At 36.3% G+C, this 27361-nt stretch overlaps 1 pseudogene; it reads right to left on the bottom strand.

The window, feature by feature from the left end:
- Nucleotides 1-11530: 11530 nt before the first annotated feature.
- On the bottom strand, nucleotides 11531-13705 carry LOC132680554 (zinc finger and BTB domain-containing protein 39-like; annotated as a pseudogene).
- Between the last annotated feature and the right edge of the window lie 13656 nt (nucleotides 13706-27361).

The following is a 27361-nucleotide window of genomic DNA, read 5'->3' as shown; positions in this document are numbered from 1 at the left end:
ATGGGCAAAAGACATAGACATTTTTCCAAAGAAGACATCCAGATGACTAACAGACACATGAAAAGATGCTCAACATCACTCATCATCGGGGAAATACAAGTCAAAACTACAATGAGATTCCACCTCATGCCTGTGAGAACATCTAAAATTAACAACACAGGAAACAACAGATGTTGGTGAGGATTCAGAGAAAAAGAAACCTTCCACTGTTGGTGGGAATGCAAATTGGTGTAGCTACTGTGGAAAACAGTATGGAGATTCCTCAAAAAGTTAAAAACAACTACCCAATGACCCAGCAATGGCACTAATAGGTATTTACTCAAGGGATACAAAAATACTGATTTGAAGAAACACATCCACCCTGATGTTTATAGCAGCACTATCAACAATTGCCAAATTATGGAAAGATCCCAAATGTCCATGGACTGATGAATGGATAAAGAAGAGCTGGTATATACATACAATGAAATATTACTCAGCCACCAAAAAGAATGAAATCTTGCCATTTGAAACAAAGTGGAGGGAGTTAGAAAGTATCATGCTAAGCAAAGTAAATCAGTCAGAAAAAAAACAAACATAAGATTTCATTCATATGTGCAACTTAAGAAACAAAACAGATGAACATAGAAGGGTAAAGAGAGAGGCAACCCATAAAACAGACTCTTAACTATAGAGAACAAACTGAGAGTTGCTGGAGGGAAGGTGGGTGGGGGAAGGATTAAATGTGTGATAGGTATTAAGGAGGGCACTTGTGATGAGCACTAAATTCCACTCCTGAAACTAATATTATACTGTATTAACAAAATGGAATTTAAATAAAAACAAAAAATGTGGTATTTTGATATTGCAAGCACTCCTTTTACATTTCCATGTGGCTTCACTTATATAGAAATATACTAACATAAGGGATCCAGAGTTTCCATTTAGGATCCTTCCAGATCTTGCCTCATCTCTCTCTTCATCTGGCTGTTCATCAGTATCCTTTCTCCTATCCTTTAATAAAACGGTATATGTAAGTGTTTCCCTGAGTTCTGTGAGCCACTGTGGAAAATTAATTGAAACTGTGAAGGGATGACTTGAAGTGTGTTTGAAAAATAATGGCAAAAAACACAAAAGTGTATCTTTTATTTACACAAAAATAAAAATATAATTTATACTTTTTTTCTTTTTTTAGAGTTTTAAATTCTAATTAGTTTACATATGACTATCAACTTAATATTTTAAAAGTATATTTTTCAGTTGAATCACTATGGTGTACTTTTGAAAGATACCATTTATTTTTTTAAAATCTGAAATCAACAGTCATCAAGGTCATTTTATTGTAGTTAAAGAAAGTGTTGCATGATTATCTAGATTTCTTAAACCAAACACAATATGGAGTATATGCTCATATACACTCATTGGTACCACTTCAAGGAATTATGAATAATTTAAAAAATACAACTTTTATAAAACTATAATTTCCATGCTCTCTTTTCATAGTTTTGATATTTTTTCCCTAATAAATCATTAAATGAATAGAACTTAGCACACTGAAACAAGATCAATTATCATTTATTTTTCATTGTTCATTATATCCCTCATATTAAAATAGGAGGCTAAGAAGACAGAATTCTGCAGAGACCATAGCTAATACAAACTGCATGAAAATTGCATTCCAACAGATTAATAAACTTTGTCACATAATTACATTTTTAAAAATCAAAATTAAAAAAAAAAAATGAAAACATAGACCAAGCCTGAAAATCCCTCTTGAAAAGCCATGTAAGCAAAACTAAATCTAGTTTATTTCATGAACAAAAGCAAAACCTAGGTTATTTCTTATAAATGCCTCTGATAATCATAAAAGATATTTAAGTCATCTTCCTAAAATGGTATGAAGTAATCACTTCTAAGCAATTATCTGCTGTCTGGAAATCCCCACTGTAATAACCAATCATTGTAAAGGTTAAACAACTCCTGCATTTACTTTATGAGCGATCCTGTAACATCATACCTCTGAGCTTCATAAAGTATTGGGAGAGAAAGCTCCCAGCATGCACATTATTTCTTACATGCACAGTAAACTCATTAAGTACTATTTTACTAATCTGGTTTTAATTTTTACTGTTTTGGGATTTTCACCAGTTTTCATTCTGTCCTATTCAGGTTGCAATTATTAATGGTGATAGACAGTGGTGGTGTCTGTGTCAGGGTTATGAACTGTTTACAATACAATGTTTCTAATGGATCAATCCAAAGTAAGATGCATTCTTATTTCTTGACATATCCTTCCTCCCTTCTAAACATGAATACCTGTAGAATTCATAGAAGTAGAAAAAGAAACTAATGTTGTCTAAATATACGTATATATATGTATTTACATGTGTATAGATTTACATACATATATACAATTTAAATATAACTTCTATTCAAACTTCTTAGAACAGTTTATTTCCTCTTTAAGGATTTTCTCATTTTCTTCAAAGAATTGGTTTTATTTTTTTCTAAGTAACTATTGTTTCAAACTCAAATGTAGGTGTGAAAATCTTAATGGTTCTATGCAGTTACCATAGACTTTTACAGCATTTGTGAGAACTATTTACTAATAAACTTATAAACCACAACTATGCTCTTAATATAAATTAATCCATCACATATGAAATAAACAAATGAGATGAAGAACATTAGTTTTGTCTACTCATTTGTTACTTAATTTTAAAAGATAAAATCTAATGAGAGTAAATGAGTGGTAACTAGTTGCTTAAATTATTAAGCATAATGAAGAAAAAGTAGGCCTATATATTTAATAATGCTTAAAAAAGTATCTAGCTATAATTTAATAAAAAATAAGTTTTATATTTGTAAAGCAAGCAAATTGAGGTGTTACATTTAATAAAAGAGATATTTTAAACATAGTATTTGTGAAAAATTTGTTTATAATGAGATAATGTATAAATGAATAAAAACTAAGAAATTATAATCATATCAAGCAAATTATTGTAAAACCTTCAAACCTGGAACTTTATTTAAATTCAATAAAATAGCTATGAAAGACCTCTGAATAACATCCTCAATAGTTTTATAATTGATTTTTTTTAATGAAAATTCCTTAAAAGTTAAAAGTTAGGATTAGCTTATCACCATATATACTTGGTTGTTTTAAAAGATTATGCCTACACTTTGTTTTTTTGCCTCATTATTGGGCTATTTTGTTTAAAACATAAATTGACAATACAAATGTTTTGAAACAAATACAGCTAGGTGATGAGGTAGGTCATACACAATGATTTCTTCAACTACTGTTAAAAGAAAAAGTTTAAAACCACTACGTTCAAATTGAATGATATCTTTGTTCTGTCAGTTAAATAGTACTATCTTCCTTTTTGAAAAATTTATTTTTAATCACAAATTATAGTTAAAAACAATGTTTTGAGGGAACATAAACTGACTGAGCCTTATTTGTTATTGAAATGACAGTATGTAATAGGCTAAATTGTATCCCCCCAAAGACTGATTTTGTGCCCCTTAGGATCTGTGAACATTACTTGATATGGTAAAATGTGTGATTAAATTAAGGGCTTTTCTTTTCTTTTTTTTTTTTTTTTTTTTTAATAGGCTTCAAGCCCAATGCAGAGCCCAACCAGGGCCTTGAATTCATGACCTTGAGATCAAGAGTCGGTCGCTTAACTGCCTGGGTCACCCAGATGCCCCTAAATTAAGGATTTTAAGAGCAGGAACCTTATCCTGGATTATCAGGTGGGCCCTAGATCCAATTTCTAGACAAGTGTCATTAAACAAGTGAAACAGGGAGATGAGACTGATACAAAAGAGAGGGCAACGTGAAGATAGTGGCAGAGGTGGCATAAATGTAGACACAAAATAAGGAACGCTCATACAGGAAGCTGAGAGAGACAGGAAATACGCCCCTTCCAAAGTCTCAGGAGGAGAATAGCACAGTCCAAACTTTGGTTTTGGACTTTTGGCCTCCAGATTGTGAGAAAATAAATTTCTATTATTTTAAGTAGCAAATTTTTGATAATTCCTTACACCAGCCTAAGAAACTAACACAGAAAGAAAACTTGCATTGTAGCTAGCTGATAGTTTGAAATTAAATAGTATTGTGGTTTTTAAAATTTATGAAAGGGTTTGAAAGGATTGTAAGATGGAAGACCAGTGGTGGTTTAATTAGGGTATTAAGTTAGCCATTCTACTGACAAAATGAGGAAGAAAATTATTATTAATTAGCACAAATTAAATCATTTTGTCTCTAGGTTTTACACTTGATCTAGAAGTTTTCAAAGTATGCATATTTGACAATAGAACTAACCTGGTTCCAAGCAGCAACATGAAAACTAAGGCTTTAAAGTTTAAGCATTCAAGAAGTGATAAAAAAATTGAATTGATATCAGGAATGAGACATTTTTCTTAATAGCGTCTTACGAATTTCATGTTGCAGATGTGGCCTCAAGTGTTCACAATACGCTTCTTACTTGTTTGTGTCAGTAACTCCAAATATTTGCCAGTTTTTCATGAATTCCAGGGCAAGGATTACTTTTCATGCCTTTCTTCGTTAAAATTTCTTTCTACTTCTTTGGCAAACTTAAATATGGTGGTTTAAAATTAGGTGGTTAATAGGATGCTCTTGCATTTTCACCATGTTTGTAATCGCACCAGTATACACATGGGTTTTTGAAGCTGGTCAAGGTCTGAATATTAAGAATGAAGAAAGATCCACTCACTTTTATACAAGGCTGTTGAACAGTCTGAACATGACTCAGTGAGACAGGTCAATCTTCCCTGGTATTTATTTCTCCTTGAGTCCCGTTCACTTCATTTGTCAGGCTTGTCTCGATGGAATTAAGTCCCATTCATTTTCAATAGGTTGATATTGCTTTTCACTGATGGTCATCCAGAACTTTATCTATCTGCCGTGTACTATAGGCTTGCCTGTATTCATTTTATAATTTTTTAAAAATCTTTCGAAGCATGAGCAAGGAAAAAGTACTAGAATTTTCCATGGTCTGGCTCCTTCTTTATTTTTATTCAACGATGTGAGATAGGGTAAGTGAATTCAGGATTTCAAAACATACATACAATATATGATGTCTAGACACTGCTGTGTGAGTAAAGGAAATTTCAGAGCACAAACACTGGCTTGTCTTGTGACAGGTAACCTACCTACGGACTGACAGCACATAGAACTCCCATCCTGTAACTTAATACGCTGAGCAATAAGGCAGAGAACAATAGTGTCTGTTGTTTTTATATCTCCTCCAAGAAAGGTTTGTAGTGTCACTCTGGCTTCATAATATTATTATTAACAATTTTTCAAATGTACCACTTTAATAGAAATCATGGGCCATTTTATTTTTGAAGACTTTATCCCAATATTTTTTTTTTCCATTTTGTTCTCCACAGTTTATTTATGTACTGATTGACTTACTCATTTCTCAATAGGTGCATCATAAAAATTATCACTTGTAGATAAAATATTAAACATTTTAATGTAAATGTATCTTTAATTTTCCCAAGAAATAAATTTTCTTCATTCTCATGCTGTTGTCTTGGCTTGATTGCTTATAATTTCTTGCCTGGAATAATGTTATTAGTGTAATTAGAAAATATTCTACATACCTCTGCTCTTGCACTTAATCTGAAATTGCCTACAGAATTAACTCAGATTATCTAAAAACAAAGGCAACACTATAATCAATTTTTAAAAAAATCCTTGTGATTTCACCAATGTCACCAAAATAAAACCTCAAATTATTTGAAGGAAAGTCCAGCCCATTTTATCATGTGGTACATACTTAACTTAATGGGAGAGGAAGAAGCAAAATTACCTCTGTTCACAAGTGATGTGATCTTATATGTAGAAAACTCTAACTTCCACAAAATAATTGTTAGAATGAATAAACAAATTCAGCAAAGTAGGAGGATACAGAGGGAACACACAAAAATCGCTTTAATTTTTTTATACTCTCATCATGAACAATGTAAGAAGAAAATGAAGAACACATTTTTATTTACAATAGTGTTAAAAAGAATAAAATACTTAGGAATTAACTGAGGTGGTGAAAGCTGTATATAATTGTCGTGGTGTTTTTTTGTTACCCATGTTGTCAATCTCTGTCTTTCGATTGGCATACATAGATCAGGTACATTTAAGGTAATTAATTATTTATTGGTGACACTTAGGTCTGCTATTTTATTATTTAATTTTTTTCCTTGGGTTTCTTGTTTCTGTTTCTCTTTTCTTGCCTTACTGAAGGTTACTTGAATTTTTTTTAGGATTCAGTCTTGTTTTATTTATAATGCTTTGAACATATCAGTTTTTATACTTTTGTAGTGGTTGGTCTGCTTTATACACTATTCGTACACAACTTATATCAGTCTACGGGTGCCAACATTTTACCCAAATTTGAAAACCAAAGTTGTCTCTAAATGAGACACGTGATGTTTCACAGGCCATGAGAACCTCCATTTTTGCCTTGATGCTAATGTTCTAATCTGGGAAATAACTCATGTGTTACAGTACAAATGTTCATATACTCCTCATAAAACATTAATTATTTATTCCACAGGTTTTTATTCTTTGATTTTTAGTATAAGGAATCCCCTACATGCTACTTACATGCCAAATTTTGTCATACATTTACACAAAATATGAACAGAGAAATATGCGTATATTTGCTTTATGGTAATCCTTTTGGAACAAATATTATAATCCTTAAATATACCCTCTCATGTTTTCAAAAACATTGCTGGGATATTTCAAGATATTAGTTGAAAATGTGGTTACTTTAAGTCATCTTCTTAAAAACAACAGAATTTCCATTGAAATAAATATTCTTTACTTTTGTTGCTTTCTATATAGTGCAGACTTCAAAATCACAAATGACATAAAGGTTTGCTGATATGTGTTTTAAAGACATGAAGATTTTATGTTATGGAAAATTTCTTTAATATATTTTTACTGTATTAAATTAAATTAAATTAAATTAAGTTAAATTAAATGCAATGGTGAATATATAAATTAAAAAAAAAAAGTTTACAAATTGTAAAAAGTTGACAAACAGTATAAAATCCAGAGACACAATCAAGGAATGTTTAGATAACTTACCGACCCTATTAATAATTCTTTCTTTTCTACATAAGATTCATTAGCTTCTAATTCTGATAATAAAAAATTCTCCAGCAAAACCACACTCAGATATCACCTCACGCCAGTCAGAGTGGCCAAAATGAACAAATCAGGAGACTATAGATGCTGGAGAGGATGTGGAGAAATGGGAACCCTCTTGCACTGTTGGTGGGAATGCAAACTGGTGCAGCCACTCTGGAAAACAGTGTGGAGGTTCCTCAGAAAATTAAAAATAGACCTACCCTATGACCCAGCAATAGCACTGCTAGGAATTTACCCAAGGGATACAGGAGTACTGATGCATAGGGGCACTTGTACCCCAATGTTTATAGCAGCACTCTCAACAATAGCCAAATTGTGGAAAGAGCCTAAAAGTCCATCAACTGATGAATGGATAAAGAAATTGTGGTTTATATACACAATGGAGTACTATGTGGCAATGAGAAAGAATGAAATATGGCCCTTTGTAGCAACGTGGATGGAACTGGAGAGTGTGATGCTAAGTGAAATAAGCCATACAGAGAAAGACAGATACCATATGTGTTCACTCTTATGTGGATCCTGAGAAACTTAACAGAAACCCATGGGGGAGAGGAAGGAAAAAAAAAAGAGGTTAGAGTGGGAGAGAGCCAAAGCACAAGAAACTCTTAAAAACTGAGAACAAACTGAGGGCTGATGGGGGGTGGGAGGGAGGGGAGGGTGGGTGATGGGTATTGAGGAGGGCACCTTTTGGGATGAGCACTGGGTATTGTATGGAAATCAATTTGACAATAAATTTCAATAAATAAATAAATAAATAAATAAATAAAATTTAAAAAAAATTTTCCAGCAATAATCACCACTGTGTATATAGAAATTACATTGATTAGTTTTTCAATGGTTTTAGACATCTGCTATTTGGGGAAAAAGTTTACAAACATGCAAACAACTACAGCAATAGATTGTAAACAATTATTAAATATTTTCATTCTGACATTCAGTGTATGATGAATTATCACAATGAAATAAATGCTCTGTGCCATTCACTCTCTGCCTTCATCAATGGGATATTTCTGGATAAGGACGTATGGGGACTCCTGGAGGGACACAGCCTCCTCAGTACAGCCCTCTCCTGTGCCAACAACATCAGCGTTCATCTATATAGGCGTTTAAATGTACTTCCAAAGTTGAGTAGTATGAGGAATAGGGCATAGCAGGAGGCTTCCATAGTAGGAAGAGGAAGAAAACTGATCCCTAGCAAAACCTGACTGGGGAGAAGGTATTTAAGCCCAAAGCCTTGTTTTGGAGATAAAAGGGCACAGATCCATCAGAAGAGAAGAAAGTCAAAAGGAACTTTTATCCATTCAGTTCTTAGGGGTCACCTGGGCCCAAGCCCCACCGTCTCTTTTTCCAACTTGCTGTAAACTATAGAGACTCCATGGAGTCTTGAAATTTAGGACCAAATACTAGGGTACAGCAGAACTTCCCGGTGGTGTGGTGGCATCAGTAAGCTGTCAATCAGTCACAGGACAGGCAGGACACAGACCCCCTCCTCTGGCCATAAGCAGCTTCTGCTGTTTATTCCAGCATGCCATTCAAGCATTACCCTTATCCCTAAAGGAACGTGTTGGGAACAGCCTCGTGCTCTACAGTTGCCCTTTTGACATTCTTAATTTTTAAACATAGGGCTCTGCAAATTATGCAGCTGGTCTTGAGTACAGAACAAGAAAATGGGGGCCAAGGGAGAAAAACAGACATTCAAAGATCAATCAGAACCTTGGAACAATACAGCAGGAGGCAGTGCTCAACTGGGCCGCAGGGCGGAGGGGGAAATAAAATTAAGTAAACAGAAGGTTGAAAAAAACAAAATGAAAATGAATACCTGCTACCAGTTACTCCAAAGTGCCCTTTGCCACCATGTAATGTTTCAAGTAAAACAGCTCAGAGAAAGGTGAGCTGGATGCAGAGGCAGCAACCATGACTCCAAACAGGGAGGCGTCAGGTGTGACTATGGGGACCTGCAGAGGAACAGGGTTTGGCCACTGAGCCTCATGAGCTGCTGACCCAGCCACATATCTGACTGCAGTCAACCAGACCACCTGTTCAACCACCAGACCTCAGGTTTTTGTTTAGTGTTATAGGGGCAAATTTTCAAAGATCTGCATTTTTGCTTTACTGGCAAAACTGGAAAATTCACAGTTTCAGGTTATGTATAGAGACAGCACAGCATCCACGATGCCCTCTGTTAAGGAAAAGGGTTTCTCCAGCACAGTGATCCATTCTCAGCTGCCTGGCTATGTTCCCGTGGGCACCTCCTCTCTCAAATATGACCATTCAAAAATCGGTCCTCACCAACTGCCTGGGAGCGACCCCTCAGGGTTGAAAATTTAGCAGATCTGTGACAGTAGTCTACACATTTTCCTTCTTGAATCTCTAATGGTCAGTGTGGGGAAGAAAGGGGGAAGCCAGTCAGAGATGAAAAGTCTCAGCATTGCTTTCCTGACAAGAATGTCCCAAGGGAACATTTAACAAGGCGGGTGTAGAAGGTGGAATGTGGCCGCTTACACAAATCCTCCCATGTAATATTCACCCCACCAGAAAGCCAAGCACCTCAACTCAGAGGCTTTATTAATTTAGGGCTGCGGGACAGGCACCAGGTTCAATGGGGGCAGAGCTTTGCTTTGCCCATATGTCTTGGTATAGCTTTCCAAGTTTGGGAAGGATCAATCACAGGAAGGAATGGGGATGAAAGGCCAGGAATTCAAACTTATAAAAAACTTTCTAGAACTTACATCCATTACCCAAAGGGTTCTCTGCATTTATCCTGCAAGAGACTGTCTGGAGACAAAGTAAAGAATTTTCTTATTTAAACACTTGACACTAATTCTAGTCCCTGCTTTCCAAATCTCTGGTCAGAACTGTCCCCTGGAATATGGCTCCTTGCTGGGAGAAACACATTTTCCTGAAGTCACTTATCTAAAAGAGATGCTGGGTGATACGTATACAAAAGCCAAAATAAATATTAATGTACAAAAAGGCTTTGTGAATTCATTAAAACCACTTGCTTGTGAAACAGCCCTGAGATCCTGCTGAGTCCCACCAAGGGCAGTGTTAAGCCCAAGGCCAGGGGACTCCCAGAGCTCAGCTAAACGGGGTGAGGTAGTGTGTTACTGAAGTGCCATCCTGTGAATATGTGGGATCTGAGGGCCCTCTCCCTCAAATCTTCTTTTGGGGAGACCCCCTCAAAAATCAAATAAGAACGTAGCCAACCAGCCCCAAGGACTGCGTTCAAGCATTCCCCTGCCACCCAGGGAGGGCCTGAACCAGCTGCTGTCCAATAGTGCCTCCTGGTGGGGGTCGAATGACAGATCAGGATAAATTCCAGCAGGTCAAAGGTGAACTGCCAAAACTCATGCCCAATTGGCACAAAATAAGTAACAGGTTATCTTACTGGGACAGACAAAACACACATCCCTCTACGTGCTACCAGTTACTTGGGTCTCTTTAATTCTGAAGGGCTCACAGTCCACCACTCTCCCACCTCATAGGGTCTTCTCATCTATACTATGGACCAAACACACTCCCAGGTGGGAGACTAGATGTAAATGAGGGCAAGGCTGCTGCTGTCAGAAACATCCCCACCTCTCCGGCAGGACACTCAAAGTCAATGGAGATAGCTAGATGCCAGGTGACTGACTATATCAAAGTGGTTCCCTGTCCTTTTTACCACACAGGGAAGGCCTGACCTGCTGAGCCATCACTCCATAAAATCAAGTTTCTTTGGAACTAAGGAGACAAGAAGAACCTCCCTTCCTGTCCATCGAGGTGCTGTAGGGTGCCTCTTCTGGCTGGCTAGGATTCATCCCAAAGCTTTTTACCTAAACAGTAAGTTTGTTCTGAGTTTGGATCTAGCTGTCAAAAGATTTTACTGTCCAATCAGCAGATTAGAGCTTTAGAACAAGCAGGCACCTCCAGCCCATCTGCCTTTTCCCAGGTGAGCGCTGGGCCTGCAGTCTGAGGTGAGCTGCCCTGCTGACTAGTCTTTTCTGAATGACTGCATTCCCAAAATTCTGTCTCATATCTGGTGTCCCAGTTGGAAATCTGGCAACAATACCCACAGTGAAAAACTCTCTCTACCTCCTTTATTCAGGGAGGCTGTTGGTTGGATTCATAGCAGCATAAAACCTATCAGTTAACTTAAACTTGAGAGGTTGGGGGAGGTGATCTAGTTAAATCCAATTGCCTGACAAGATCCCCAAACCAGCCTCGAAAGAACAAAAAAACACAGCCCTTGATGGGCAAGAACAGGTAAGGAGGTAAACATGATAGGGCCTCTGCTTCTAAAAACAGTAACAGACCATGGTGCTATTTCTTCTTTTTTCTTCCTTACACATAAGACAGAACAGAATTCCTAAGAAGACAAAATTAAAACTTCAGTTGAAGAGGGAACACCAGCCATGAGAAAATCAGAGCTCCCATGGCTGTGCTGGGATCCAGTCGGCTGTCCAGGTTCTTTTCTGCCTCTTGGCAATGGATAAGGTACAAGAAGATCTGCTCAACGGTGAAGTCAAGCAAGAGGCTGCCTTTGTTCCTGCCAACATGCTTGCTCATGAGGTTAAGGGTGGAGCTTTCAAGGCCACACAAGCAGCAGTACATGGGGGCCCCTGTGTGTGTCTCCAGGTGGTCCTTGATGCTTGCATGGCCTTGGAAGGACTTGTGGCACCCTGTATACTGGTACAACCTCTTGTCTGTGTGGATCCACCAGAGGTCGTTGAACTCACTTGTGTGTGCAAAACTTTTGCCACAAAAGGTGGCAGCTGTACTTGCTGTTCTCAGGCTAGCCCTGCAAAGCCAGCTCCTCACTCAGGAACTCCTCCACTGGCAGCTTCCCCTTCTGGACTGCTGGGTGCCATAGCCCCAAACCAGGCTATTCATCAAGGCCAGTGTTGTATTTGTGCTGCTGACATGGTAGCCATACGCAGCCTCCCACTTGAATCCCTGGTTGCACAAGTGGCAGTGGAAAAGGGTGTCTTCCAGGCTTTGGTGCACAGCTATGTGCTTCTTTAGGATGCCAATCCACAAAGCTTTTCACACAGACAGAGCAGGAGAGAACTAAAATGCCGAGATGGAAGAGCGTGTGCCATATGAGGCTGCACAGGTTAAGGTAGTGCTGGTCACAGGTACTGCAGGCCTGGCCCTTTCAAATTTAGAGGGTCGAGGATGTGGCCCCGGACCACGTGGAAATCTTTGGCCAGTGCCTTCCCTTCCCACAGGCAGCACATTTCAACTCTTAGAGGCTACCCCTAAAGGCAAACCCAGATTCCCAGTCAGGGGATCATTGGGGTAGACAGCAATGTTGTCCTCAAATATTTCATGCCATCAGTGAAGGATCAGCTGCCACTTGGTAATGAACTTAGTTTCACACATGTTGCAAGAGAAGAAGAAAATACTAATGTGGGACAGAACATAGGTCACCTGGGAGTTTTGGTCCTAGCAGTTGGTCTCACAGAACTTGCACTTGCCTCTCAGTCGGTCCATGTGGTCCTGAGCATGCTATCACATCAACTGAAGGTTGTGCTCTAGAACTTTCTTGCACACCTGGCAGGGCATGGCCTTATTCTCTCATCATCATTCTCTCCAAAAGTCAGCTCGTTGTCACTATCATCACTCAACTCAATCATCTCCTAAGCTATGCCTGTCTCTCCAGTGAGATTTTCAAACTGCAAATCATCATCCCCTGGGTCCTCCGGCTGGACCTCATCCATCTTCCCAAAGCTTGGCTCTTTGGAGTGGTTGTTATTGCTCACACAGGAGTTGGTTCCAGTGGTGACTATTTGCATTGTCAGGAGTGACTAAACTATTTTTACTGAAGTCTCCATTGCTCAGAACTTAGTATGGATGGCAGGAGCTGGTGCTGATTTGGGTGGCCATGCTGAGGTACCTCTGACTGGCTGTGTCATACTAGGAGCAGACATGAGAGGAGAAAATCATCATGGTCATCTGTGTTTGGTAGAGGTGGCTGCTGCAGCAGACACAGGATATAGTTAGGGTCATTGGCAATATTTCTGTCTTCTTTATAACTTCCTCCACCATCACTAGGTAACACATAGTTCCTATTAGGAGCAGAGTGCTCCCCACCATCCAGAGTTCTTCAAGGGGACAGATGGGTTCTGCTGAGCTACCACTCTGGGTACCACTGGTGCTGGTCCAGGGCTTGGCTGCAGCAGTGCTCTCTAGGTCAGGAAAGGTGGAGTGACAGGCCCAGAAGAGGCCCTCCATACCCAGATACTCAGTTACCTCACAGATGACTCCAGTGTTGATCATGTCTGTCAAGAGCTCTGATGTGTGGACAAAGCCCAGACTCTTCTCAAAGTTGACAGGGGTGATGCAGTCCACCACCTAGGTCCTGGCAGCATCAAGCCCCAAATTCAGAGAAAGGTTCTGGAAGTATCCAGCCAGCACAGCTTAGTGGGTCAGGAAGAAGCCGACCACAATCACAATGGTGACGTCGCACATGATCTACCAGATCTGACACTTACTGAGTTCCTTCAACAGTCTGTTGGTGTGGTTGCTGCTTTGCAGTTTGATCCTCATGCCCATCTTGGCTCCTCTGAAGTTGCCCTCTTATCAGCATGGTTTGTAGGGTTCCCTTGGGCCTGAGCACCATCGCTGCCGCCTCACACAAAAGCTGGCCCGCCCTGACCGGCCTGATCCGGCCAGAAGAGGGCGCCATTATATTCATTATTTCTTAAGTGATAAGTATGTGTGACCAAAAGGCGCGCTGCAAATACGATCTCTCATATTTTTTCCCTAGCACACTCATCTCTGGCCTGGATACTTGTAGGAGCTTCCTAACACATTTTCCAGCTTTGTCTCTCATTCTACTCCAAGCATATTTCTCTGTGGCTGCCACAGTAATCTTTCTTAAAAAATAAAATAATATGACTTGTTCAGTTAAGCCTATTGTTATCTTCTCCTAGCACTTAGAGTCAAAATTCTTTTTACATGTTCTGCAGGATCGTATATGACCCGAGTCTTATTTATCCTCACAGTGGCCCCTTTGACCATTCTTTCCTTTTGTTTAACATACTGTCATCACACTGGTCATTTTCCATTCTTTTTCAGCTTAGAGAATTTGGAGTTTCCCAAGCCTTGGAGTTGTTCTCTCCCCAGCCTTGCACAAAGCAAAAAAAAAAAAAAAAAAAAAAAAAAAAAAAAGATAAGAAGAACAAACAAAATAAAACAAACCACTTCATCTTTTACCATAAATGTCATCTCTTCAGAGATTATTTCTATGACCATTCCTTATAAGACACAGCTCTTCCCAAAGCTTCCTGTTACTATCATAATGACATAGTTGTTGCTTAAAGTATTATTAAATATTAACTACATATTAGGTATTCTTAATACTTGATAACTATGTTATATTAAATAGTAACTTTTTTGTCTCCATGATTTTCTTCTCTGTTTTGAACCAGACCAACAAGACATTTGCGCCACCTCTCTCAGATCTTTTTCTTGTGAATGATGTTATGTGTGAATTGGAAGGAAGAAAATAAAAAAGGTCCTTACTGAAAATGGGATCTCAGATTTTGTTCTCTGGAAACTTAAGTTCCTTAAGAACTTTGTGAATAGAGAGCAGAGACAAATGAGTGCCTCTGAGGAGAGAAAAGATTGAATAGGAGGATCGGTGGTGATTTATTCTAGGTCTGATGGAAAATGGTGCTCCCATGACAGTAATACCCATATGCCAGTACCTTGCAAAGACCTGGGGCAGTGGTTTCAACTCCAGATAGATAGTTTCATGTTTTGGTTTGAAATGTTCTAGAAAAGACTGGTGAATGTTAGGATGCACATTAGCAGCAGCATATCAGAAAACCTCAAGGTATTACTGAGCATGGACGAGGAGCACATCAAAGGAATCCATGATAGGATAAAGATGTGGCAATTATCCAGTCTTTTTATCACCACAGTTGTATTGTTGTAAAACCCTAGAGAAAGGAGCATGATCCGAATAATACATTAGTTTCAATTCCCTGCCCTCATTAGACGATAGGACCTCAAAGTCAGTTTGAATATGATTTCAAAAAAAAATGTCTTTTTGTTCTCATATCTGAATTTTGTTGGGTAGGATTTACATGGAAAACCTAAGTATTTGCTCTTCTCTCTGTTGTTTATTATCCATGTGGTCAAGATTTACAACTGCTTGAATGAATGTTATGTACCCAACATCTAATAGACTTACTGATACAGAATAGGAACACAACATGTATTTTTGTTAATCAGTTAATGAAATGTGATCCAATTTGCACAGGAGAGAAAAGGAAAGCTCAAAGAGATAAAATAACTTGGCCGAAATGGAACAGCTATTTAATACTCGAGCCTGATATTTGCTTATGAATCTTGAGCTGTTAGCCACTATGCGGAAGCTTCCTCTGTATAAGGAAGAAAACAACCAAAAACTGGTAGTCCTGGCATTTCTAGCATTTCTAAAAACTGCATCATGCAAATAGATAGAAAATGAGTTCAGATGAGTGTTCTGAGAGGACCGAGGAACTTAGAATATCCTAAAACACATTTGGAGAGGTTAATCAGAGGTCAAGTTGTTTTTCTTTTTTCCCTGAAAAATGAAACTCTTAAGAAAATACTGGGGAATTTAGGTAGCATAAATCATGCAGCAAGTCGTACAGGGAGCAAATTTGCGGTTGTGGATTAGCTACTATTGTTTACACGGTTTGAGTTCAGCAGGAAAGCTAAGGAAGAATATTTGGGGGCTATAGTCATTTAAGAGTCACAGTGAAAATTAATTACCTTTCAGGCTCTCTATATTATTTTCTGTTTTTTTTCTATACCTTCTGTATTTGTTTCTTTTATAATTAATATCAAGATTCATCAAACATATTTTATTTTTCAATCAATAAATTGCAGAATTACACTGCAACTATACCTATCAGTTGATGCCTATAAAATAAATTTTACTGTATACAGTACAAAACCTTCTAGAAACTTCTGTTAGATTATTTCTTGATACACATTTTATTAGGTATTAATTTTGCCATTGACAAATGAATACAAATTAACATTTTTCACCTTTAAACCTAAGTGCCTATAAGGATAAGCTAGAGCATCATTTTCTTCTGAGATCGCTTTATCACCTATTTGAATAGACATTATATTATAGTAAAAATAATTTTCCCGAGAAAAAAGGAATTTTTCTTCCCAATGTTGAATAAGTCAATAATGATTAAAATGAAGTAGAAGGGCAAAACAAAATTCCAGCTTTTATAAAGCAACAAAGTAATGACTGATAGTCTCAGTAGGCAATAAGATGATCAAAAAGATTCAAAAACTGATGAATATATAGTATTTGACAGAATCGAAAATGCAACCTTTGCCATAGAACCACATATCTGATATTGTTTCAGGAGGCAGGAACTAGCTCCTGCATCATGAGTCTATGCCACACAGGTAGGAGAGCTGTTCAAGTGATAAATGTGAAAAAAGACAGAAGTAGCACTTTCTTACAGATCCTAACAGGTGTGACCAAAAATTCTGAAAGAAGTTCAGTTTAAGAAGCAGTTTCAAATGTCTCCTACTGAGTGAGGAAACCTCTGTGGTTAGTAGATAATTGGTGACTGACATCCTGGGAGTAAAAAAAGACTCAATAAACTTTGAGCTTCATGTGGACCCCTAAGTCCCGTTTGAGCCTCACCCAATTCCACAGAAAGGGTGCCAACTAAGTGCATGTCCTCTTAAAAAGCACATTCCAATTAATGCAGGTTTCCATATTTAGTGAGAACATGTAGAAGTTGAAAAAAACGAATCAAAATCATGCCATATTTGTGGTAATACGAGCTAAATGGACAAATTCTGTGAAATAAATTGTAATTTGTTAAACAAAACATCTAATTTAAAGAAAATCAAAACGGTGTTTAGTTAACTTTATCTGTTCTGGTTATATATGTAAAGTATAAAATGTTAAATAATGAACCTAAATTCTAAATAATCTACTAGGATGTTAATATGGAATCCAACACAAGAAAACCACAAATATCATATATAGTCTTCCCATTGTATTATTTTCTTCACACACACACACACACACACATACACACACACACACCACATGAGCTCACACACACTTAAACAGATTGTCTGGACAATTAAATTAGCTGTTTAAAATATTATTCAATTTTCAGTACCAAACTTTTTATTTACATATCATCACTTTTCAACATATTTTTTTCAGTTTAAGTACTAGCGACAAATCACAAGTATACTTTCGTAAACCAGAGATTTCAATTAAGAGATCTAAATCTTCCTCACAACACAAATGCATTTTGCCATTCTTATATATAACGGAAATATTTACCTAAATTTACTAAGAAAAAGTCATTTTAATGGTATTGGTTAAATAATTATTTCATTAGTGAATTATTTAATTTTTAGCCAATTTCCAAAATTCAAATTTTAAAGAAACACTTGAAGGAATGATTAAGATTTCCTTGTTGAGGAACCTTGTTAAGGTTTCCTTGTGGTTTCCTAATCAGCATGGCATTAGCTCATCAGATACCGATATCAATCAACTTAGTTTCTTTTCTGAATTGTTTTTTTAACTGTTTCATTAAATAAAATACTAATAAAGGTTAAATAACAACGGAACGGATCTTCACAGATTTATAATCAATGAAAGGCTGACATCACAATATATAAAGATCTTTAATAAATCAAAGGACATAATGAGGCATTTCCAAAAGGAGGATATTCAAATGGTTAATAAACACATTAAAACGTAGGTGCCTAGGGGCTCCTGGGTGGCTCATTTGGTTAAGTGTGCAACTTCAGCTCAGATCTCATGGTTTGTGAATTTGAGCCCCACATCGGACTCTGTGCTGACAACTCAGAACCTGGAGCATGCTTCAGATTCTGAATTTTTAAAAAGGTGGTGGGTACCTAAACAGTAACCAGATAAATGCAAAACAAAATCACCATGAAATATTGATGACTACCCATAGAGATTATGTATCTAAAAACCTAGAGATAGTTATAACTAAGTGTTGTGTGATGAAGTATGTTCTTGTGTGTATACAAGAACCTGTATACATTTCTGGTAGAAGTCTAAATTGTTACAACTAACTTGAAAAACATCCTGGCATTATCTACCAAGTAATGAAATTTGCGTATATATCAAAGCAATTCCAAACTCAGGTGTGTGTGTGTGTGTGTGTGTGTGTTGTGTGTAGATTTAATTATGCATTTCTGCAGAAATCCTTATTTTTTGATTGCCAAGACTTGAAAAAATCCAAATGTCCATCAATAGTATGATAGAAAAATAAATGCTTATATTTTTTTAGTGAAAGATAATAAATGTACTTTAACTTCATGCAACAAAATGGTTGAAAAAATAGTGTAGTCACATGTAAAATCCAAATGTTAGGATTCAACTTAAGCAAGTTTAAAATGAACCATAGTGCTTGTGGTCAAAAAGATAGCAGAAAGAGGAAGAAGAATCAGTGAATAAAGACAATATCATTCAGCTGGGGGTGGTTCCAGGATTCTGGCAATGTTCTCTTTCTTGATTTGTGTGCTGACTATATGAAAAATATTTTGAGAGATCATTGACCTTACATTACAGTTTTGTGAATTTTTAGAAATGGTGTGTAATACAATCATTTAAACAGGCACAAGGATAATAAGCTAGGGCAGAGGGATGAGAGAGAAGAGAAATAACTTGGCATTTGGGAGGAATGCATTTGAATTAATCCTGAATTTGGCAGGCAGATGTGAGTCTAGAGAAATATGTGGGCTATAGGGTGGTGAGCTTTGCATTATGTTATGAGATTTGGATTTTATCTGGAAAAGATCAGAAAAGCATTGAAGAGGAGCAGGATCTATTTTAGATTCCAATTAGCCATCCTGGGGTATAGATTATAGACTGAAGTTGGGTAGACAAAGAGCTGATAGAATTTATATTAAATAAAGGGCATTTAAGAGTACTGAATTCTAAACTATTTTCTGGAAAGAAAATAAATGAGAAAGGGGAGATGACAAATACAGTTATTCTCCTGAAAAACAAAAGGGTAAGTGTCGAGAAGTTTGGTGAAAAAAAGTTGAATCATTTTAAGAGAAGTATGTAAGGAAAAACCACAGAGGTATATAAGATTTTACTTACAAAGTGGTAAGTCTGCAAAATCTGAGATAGCAAAATTCTAGGTGATGCCAAAATTGAAGGTATAAATGAAACCTCTATTGTTGGATCAGAGTAGAAGATAATGGTATGAGTGTGTGTGTGTGTGTGTGTGTGCGCGCGCGCATGTGAGATAGGTATAGAAATAATTGTTAAATATGTGTATATACACAGATATGGAAACATAACAGAAATTTTCTACTTCTGTGTGCTCAGATGGTCTATACAGTGTGATACCTCAAGAGAAATAAGCAATCTTTGCACTCAGATCTTGGTTTCTAAGTAAAAGGATCAAGAACTATTTGAATGAATGTTTGATTCTAGGGCTGAGGAAGGGGACACACATCATAAACCATAAAATAAGGAAGGTTAAAAAAACAACACACCAAGCGCCAACCTGAAAGAGTATCCCAGACTAGAAAAATTAGAGCCACAAAATTCAATAGAACTGTATGAATTGTGACAAAAGAAGTATCTTTAAGTCCATACTGATATAAAAATATTAAATAAATGTTAGATAAGGGAAATTTATTCTTTCTGAAGAATTCCAAATAATAAATGTATAAGAAATGAAAGAGAAACTCACCAGCAGAATAGCACAACAATAATTGCTGTAGCCAAGATCCAGTGATTTTGTGAAATAGTAGGTGAAAACTTAAGAAACAGAATACATGCATAGCCTCAAAATATCTCAACAGAAATCATTTTAATTACTATGGCGATTTTATCACATGCCTACAAATTATAGGGTAACCCTCTCTTCAGGAGGTGGAGGTTAATTCCCCCACCCCCTCAGCCTTCAGCATGAGTTGGACATAGTGACTCGCTTCCAATAAATTGAGTATGGCAATGGAAAAGACAAATAAAATTGTTATGGCAGACACTTAATCAAGAGATCAAGGCTAATGTCACCAGGGTTAAGACATGTGGATAGCGGGTAATTCCTGATACAATTCTTTGAGGTCACCTGTGGTATTCGTCCTCAAACCCAGAATCCCAATCTACTCATGAGAAAATACTACCTATGCCAAAATTAAAGGCAATCTACAAATACTGAGCATTAATTTTCAAAAGAGTCAAGATGATGGAAACAAGAAAAGAATGAATGGTCACAGATTGAAGGAGAATATGGGGACATGAGAAATAAATGCAATGCAGTAACCTAGATTGAGTCCTTTAATAGAAACTGTAGTAGAAAATGGAAAATGTGAGGAAATAGCTATCATGTTTTTGTTTAATAAATGTACTTTAGGGTGCTCAGTCGGTTGAGTGTCTGACTCCTGCTTTCGACTCACATCATGATCCCAGGGTAGTAGGATTGAACTCTGCACTGGGCACCACGCTGACTTAAAAAAAGAAAAAAAAAAAAGGAATTTTAGTTGTATAAAATGTTAACATTGTAGGAAGCTGGTGAAGAGTACAGAAAAGTCTGTACTATATTTCATCTTCTATAAATCAGAAATTATTTCAAAATGTTTCAAGGGGTTCCTTGGTGGTTCAGTCGACCAGGTCTTTGACTTTGTCTCAAGTCATGATCTCATGGTTTGTGAGTTAAAGCCCTGCATCAGGCTCTGTGCTGACAGTGCAGAGCCTGCCTGCGATTCTCTCTCTCTTCCTCTCTCTCTCTACCCTTCCCCCACTTATGCTCTCACTCCCTCTCTCTCAAAATAAATAAATAAACTTTAGAAGAATAAAAAATAAACAAAAAGTCAAAAAGTGGACTTTAAGAAAAAGTTTTCCAAAATAATTTTTGAAAAATATTTTAAAAAATATATACGTACCTGTGCTTTTCATCGAGGTGACCTACACCTAGTTTACACTTTCACATACTTAAGATCCAAAAATTAACTGAAGTTGGCAAAAGATTACTTTTTATAATAAACTTTTACATATACTTTGATTTCCTTTATTGAAATAAATTCTATCCGCAATTTTTCTTCTTCAGTATAGACTGACATGGAGTGTTTTAATTTTCAGGCTAAGATATATTCTTAGTGAAAATCTTCGCTGTTTAGTTAGAGGATGATTTCTAATCATACTACCTGGAGCATCAGAGTTTGCACCAATATCGATTTTTTTTGAAGGAAACTCTAACCCCAACATGGGGCTTAAACTCATGACCCCAGGATCGAGAGTCGTATACTGTGCCTACTGAGCCAGCCAGATGCCAGGCACCAAAGTTTAACGGGTGAATAGTAATGCAGATTACTACAAAGGGAAAAACCTATTTCTTATTTTTCATATCCAATCTTATTTTAAAGGAGAGAGTCTTAACCTTTAAGGTGATGGAAAATGAGACGGCGCTGATGATTGATGGAGTCCCTTCTATTGTAATACCACACACTGTACCTTCTAAAAGGAGGCATTTCTGAGTGAGAGGGGATACTATCAATTATTGTGTCAGAGCATCCGGCATCAAACTGGAACTTTCTCAGGCAGATTAAGAGGTTCATCTTGAAAAAAATTAACAAATAAATAAATGTGAGACAAAGGGAGAATGTCCCTTTGCACTTTGCTGGCCTGAACTTAACTTTTAATTGAGTTGTTTCTTTGGAGTTGATCCAGCAGACAGTGTAACTCAAGGTAACCTTCTGAGTTATTACATACATCCCATTTCATTCTCGCATAAACCTAGTTTACAGAAACATTAACCCATCATATACAAGTATATATGTGATATACTAAATATTCCATATATATGTATTAAATTGTATTCATAGGCAAGTTGTCCCTTTTCTCCTGTATCTGCACAATTAGAAAATATTTTTATTCTTGATGTCTGAGATTCACATTTCCGAACATCACAGAAGTGATTATAGAAAGAAAATTATAAAATAAAGAAGACAGAATATTTAGTATGAAAATATTTGGAACCGAAAATAAAAGATTAGGTAAAATTCTGGATTACAGAATAAAGTTGAACTGGAAAGAGCAAATTCAATGTAAGTGCTTTAGAAGTTGACCAGAAAGGCAAGGTAGGCCAAAACTACACTTGCCGTCTTTGTTACAACTGACATTCTCACTGGTTTGATACTTACAGATGCATAATAAAGCTACAAAATAACTGCTACAGCTAGCGTTAATGGTGACACTAATCAACTTGGGTTCTACCAAGGAAAGCTAGTGGAAATCAGAATACTGAGTGTCTGAATTTATCCCACAAAGATTTATGGGCTGTTTCACTTTTAAGAATAAATATTACATAGCATAGATTTTATTTGAGAAAAAAAAAAAGAGGAAAAAAGAGAAAAAAAGATCACTAGCATCTTTCAATCCCAGAAAAGATTTATATCCATCACATGCTGACACAAGCTAAAGTATATTAATTATTCTCAGCATGAAAAAATACTGTCAATTTCTGAATAATAACAAGACTGTATATAGCGTTTCCTTTCCATTTTCCACCCCATCTTCTGACAATGAATGGAAAGGAATAAGATGGATTTAGAAGTATCAAACAGGGATTTTCTACTGAAGAAAGAACAGCAAGTTTCTACTTAAGGACTGTCGTTTTTGGCTCTGGGGCAGAAAACGTAGAAGCAAAGAAAACAGCCCAATATATAAACACACGAAGTTCAACCCGAAGGCAACTCTTTGACCAGTCCTTATTGAAGTTTATTCATTTATATATCTCGGCAAAAGCATTTCAGCAGCATCTGGCATTTACTAACATAGTGTATGAGCTTTCTATTGACATCTCCAAGTGCCATATTTGTTTCTTTTTATTTTATGCCTTTATAAGTTTAGAAATGTCTATAACTTGGTGATTCCAAATGAAATAATGTATGTGAGCACACAATTACCAGAGGATGAGGACAATAAAGAATAAGCCAACATTTTGTTATAGATACAGTGTTGAAAACTAAAAAATTGCTACATTCCTTTAAATAAATCTTCAGTTTTAACAATAATTTATTCACAACTTTATAAGCCTACATGTATTTATTAGATATGTAAACACTTGACCAATGCTTTCTGAAAGCATTTCATGAATATATTAAATGTATTTTCTAATAAACTTTGTTTTTTAAAAATTTTTTTACATTTTCAATTTATAAAACAAAACAAAACAAAACTGAAAAGTAGTGCAGGGTTCCTATATATCTCGCGCCTAGTTTTTTCCTGTTATTAGTTTCATTTGTTAGAATGGCACATTTTGTCATGAATGGAGCAACAATGTTGATACCTTATTAATTAAAGTCCAAAGTTTATTCCAGTTGTTTTAATTTTTAACTAATGTTCTTTTTCTCTTACAAGATCATATTTAGGATAAAACATTACACTTAGTTACCATGTTTCTTTAGGCTCTTAGCTGTTACTGTTTCTTAGGCTTTCTGTTTCTTTTATAACCTTGAGAGTTATAAGGGGTTGTATGTTGTATGTCCCTCTATTGGAATTTATTGCTTTTCTCAGATTAGACTGGGGTTATGGGCCTATGGATTTGGGGGAAAAAGAACATGGAGTAAAGTGCCGTATCCATCCATCCTATTGATGTTGAACTTGATTGCAAGGCTGAGGTAGTGTTTCTCAGTTTTCTTCACTATAAAGTTACTTTTATCCCCCCTCTTTCTATACTATACTCTTTGGAACCACTATGCAGAGCATACACTGAAGGGCTACAAGCTTATGCACCCCTTCAATCAGGGCAAGAGTGTGGAGGCTCATCAAGCCTGTCGGGCTAAGATTTAAGAAAAAAAAAATGTTTGCAGCCTGGGAAATGGCTGGTTGAGAAGCAACAAGATAGACCAAGAAAACCCGATATCCCTTGAATTGTCAAAGCTGAAGACAACCTGACCTTGCCTGTGGATCAACATGTTTTCCCACTCTGTAAATGTTTAATCTAAAGTAGTAAAACAACCCCCTTCCTATGGATGTATACACTGCCCCTGTGACATATGCCTGTACATCACTGCCCTGATTGTATTGTTTCCCCGAAAATCTATGAGCATGCTTTGTTCCTGCCTTTGAAACCACACTTTCCTGCATTCCTGCACCCCTTGAAATGCACTGATAAGATTCTCAATAAGAACTGGAGAAGAGCTTTGCTCTGGATCATCGCCACTAGAGCGCTTGGCCCCCTGGCCCTCTCCTTTCTCTGATTCAAGAGTCTGGAGTAATCTGTCATCAACTGCTCCAGGGTTTGCTGGTCAAACCTGGCACAAGAGTATCTACATTATTTGGAATTATTTTACGCAGGAAATACCTGTCTTCTCCCCCATTAACTGCTTTATTTAATCATTTCTTTATGACAGCATGGTTTCATATTTGTTTTATATCACTGACATTTTTACTGTCTTTTTAATTTAGCCTTTTTGCAGAATGCCATATAATTGGAATCACAGATTCTCTTTTCTTAGATTGACGCATTTTTAGCTTATCCATGTCTTTTTTAATTCAATCCCCCCCCCCCTTTTTATCGCTGAATAATGTTATCTTATCTAGATGTGATACAGTTTGTTTATCAATTCACTTATTAAAGCACAATTTGGATTCTTTCAGTTCAGGAGGACTACTAATGAAGCTGTGATAGACATCCACCTGCAAGTTTTGTATGTGGAACATGATTGCTGGATCTTCTGGTAACACTAGATAAAGCTTTGTAAGAGACCTCTAAACTGTCTTCCAAAGTGGTTGTGCCGTCTTGCATCCCCAACAGCAATGAATTAAAGTTTCTGGTATTCCACATCTTCACCAGCATCTAGTATTGTCAGTTTTTGGGTTTTGACTTTTCTAATCAGAATGTAGTGCTCTCTCATCCTTGCTTTAATTTGCAATTCTTGAATGACAAATGATGTCGTCTTTTCCCATGATTATTTTCCATCTGTATATCTTTTTTGGTGAAGTGTCTGTATCACTTGCCCATTTTTAAATTGTGTTACTTGTTTTTCCCACTATTGAGTTTTAGAGTTCTTTGTATAATCTAGAGACAAGTATTTTATAAGATGTGTGCTTTGCAAATTTTTCTCTCAGTTGGTAGCTTGTCTTTTTTTGGGGGGGGGGGCTTCAGTTTCATTTTTTTTAAAAATTTTATTTATTTTTTTTCGATTTTTATTTTTATTTATTTATTTTTAATATTAAATTTATTGTCAAATTGGTTTCCATACAACATCCAGTGCTCATCCCAACAGGTGCCCTCCTCAATGCTCATCACACACTTTTTCCTCTCCCCCAGCCCCCATCAACCCTCAGTTTGTTCTCAGTATTTAAGAGTCTCTTATGGTTTGCCTTCTTCCCCCTCTGTAACTCCCCCCCACCCCCCCCCCCCCCCGGTCTTCTGTTAAGTTTCTCAGGATAATGATAAAGACTAACAACCATTTCTTCTTCTATGTATTTTGTTTTTGTTGTTACATATAAAATTTATTATCAAGCCTATGATCAACATGGTTTTCTCCTTTATTTTCTTCTAGAAATTTTATAGTTCTGCATTTTACATTTAGGTTTATGATTCACTTTTTGTCCATTTTTTTGTGAAAGGTCTGCATCTAAATTTCTTTATTTGCTTGCATATGGAAAACATTCCAGTTTTTCTAGCATCCTTGTTGACAAGTCTATTGCTATCATTGAATATCTTTATCAAAGATCAGTTCACTATATCAGCATGTCTATTTCTGTTATCTGTTCTCTTCCATCAATCTATATGTCTATTCTTTCAACAAAACCAAAACTATCTCACTTACTCTAGCTTTATAATATGTGTTATTCTCCAAGTAAATTGATCTCAGATGTGATTCTTGGTCTTACTACATCTCTCCAAATTTGGAGGGGAGGGGAGGTTATATATGACTTAATTTATCTGATAGGTCCAATAAAATTATTTGACTTTGACTTTTCCAGTTTTTATGTTCATAAAATTGTAACCACCTTCAAACTCTTACATATGAAAGTTTAACTTAAAAAAGAAATATATATATATATATACACACACACACACGTACACCACACACACACAGAGACACACACACATATGTTTAACACCAAATTTACACAGTTCAATACTTTTCACTGAATTACCCTAATGGTAAATTTAATAAAGATAACATGATAACAATGGGAAAAATACTGTTTACCAAGTCCTTACTGAGTCAACAGTAAAAGCTGGAAGGAACACTTTTTCCTATTAGAAATTTGAAATTAATTAGGATGACAAGATAATATATAATCTTGCATTTTAATCTGTTGTTTTCTATAAGTACATAAATTACCTATTTTAAAACTTGTATTGATATTTTAAAGAATCTGCTGTTGATTAATGTACTGATAAAAACAAAATATTGTTTAATTTTAAATATATTAAAAAGAGAGGGAAGTTAACAAGTACATCCATTTTAAGTCAACAATTTAGAACTTCTTTGATTTGTGCCTTATTTAGTATACCCATTATGTTACTCAGCGATCAAAAAGAACGAAATCTTGCCATTTGCAGCAACGAAGATGGAAGTACAGTGTATTAAGTTAAGCAAAATAAGTCAGTCAAAGAAAGATAAATATATGATTTTATTCACATGTGGAATTTAAGAAACACAACAGAGGAACATAGGGGAAGGGAAGGAAAAATAAGATAAAAACAGAGAGAGAAGCAAACCGTAAAGGACTCTTAACTACAGAGAACAAACTGAGGGTTGCTGGAGAAAAGTGGGTGTGGAGGTGCTACGGGTGATAGGCGGTAAGGAGGGCACTTGTTGGGATGAGCACTGGGTGTTATATGTAAGGGATGAATAACTGGGTCTTACTACTGAAACCAATACTACACTGTATGTAAACTAACTTATATTTAAATAAATAAATATTTTAAAAAGGTATTAATTTCAAAGGAGTCAATCAACTAGATAAAGTGAATTTACATTCTGTTCCTCGTAGAAAATATATTTTCAGAGTTCTTTTATTAATAGATAAAACATTTCTTTGATTAATTTATTAGCAGCAGTAACAACTGGCATGTTATGGTAGACATTTGAAGGTTAGTGTATGAATACATCCTTTATAGAATGTATTTCATACATATATAGGGTTATATAAACTATCATAGATAAAAATGCTTTTGAGTTTAGCTAATTTTTAACTGAAATTTC

This window comes from Panthera onca, chromosome A1, assembly GCF_046562875.1.
Source record: "Panthera onca isolate mPanOnc1 chromosome A1, mPanOnc1 haplotype 2, whole genome shotgun sequence".
In the NCBI taxonomy this organism is placed as follows: Eukaryota; Metazoa; Chordata; class Mammalia; order Carnivora; family Felidae; genus Panthera; species Panthera onca.
The sequence above is the reverse complement of the archived record's forward strand: the minus strand, read 5'-3'. Positions and strand labels throughout refer to the sequence as shown.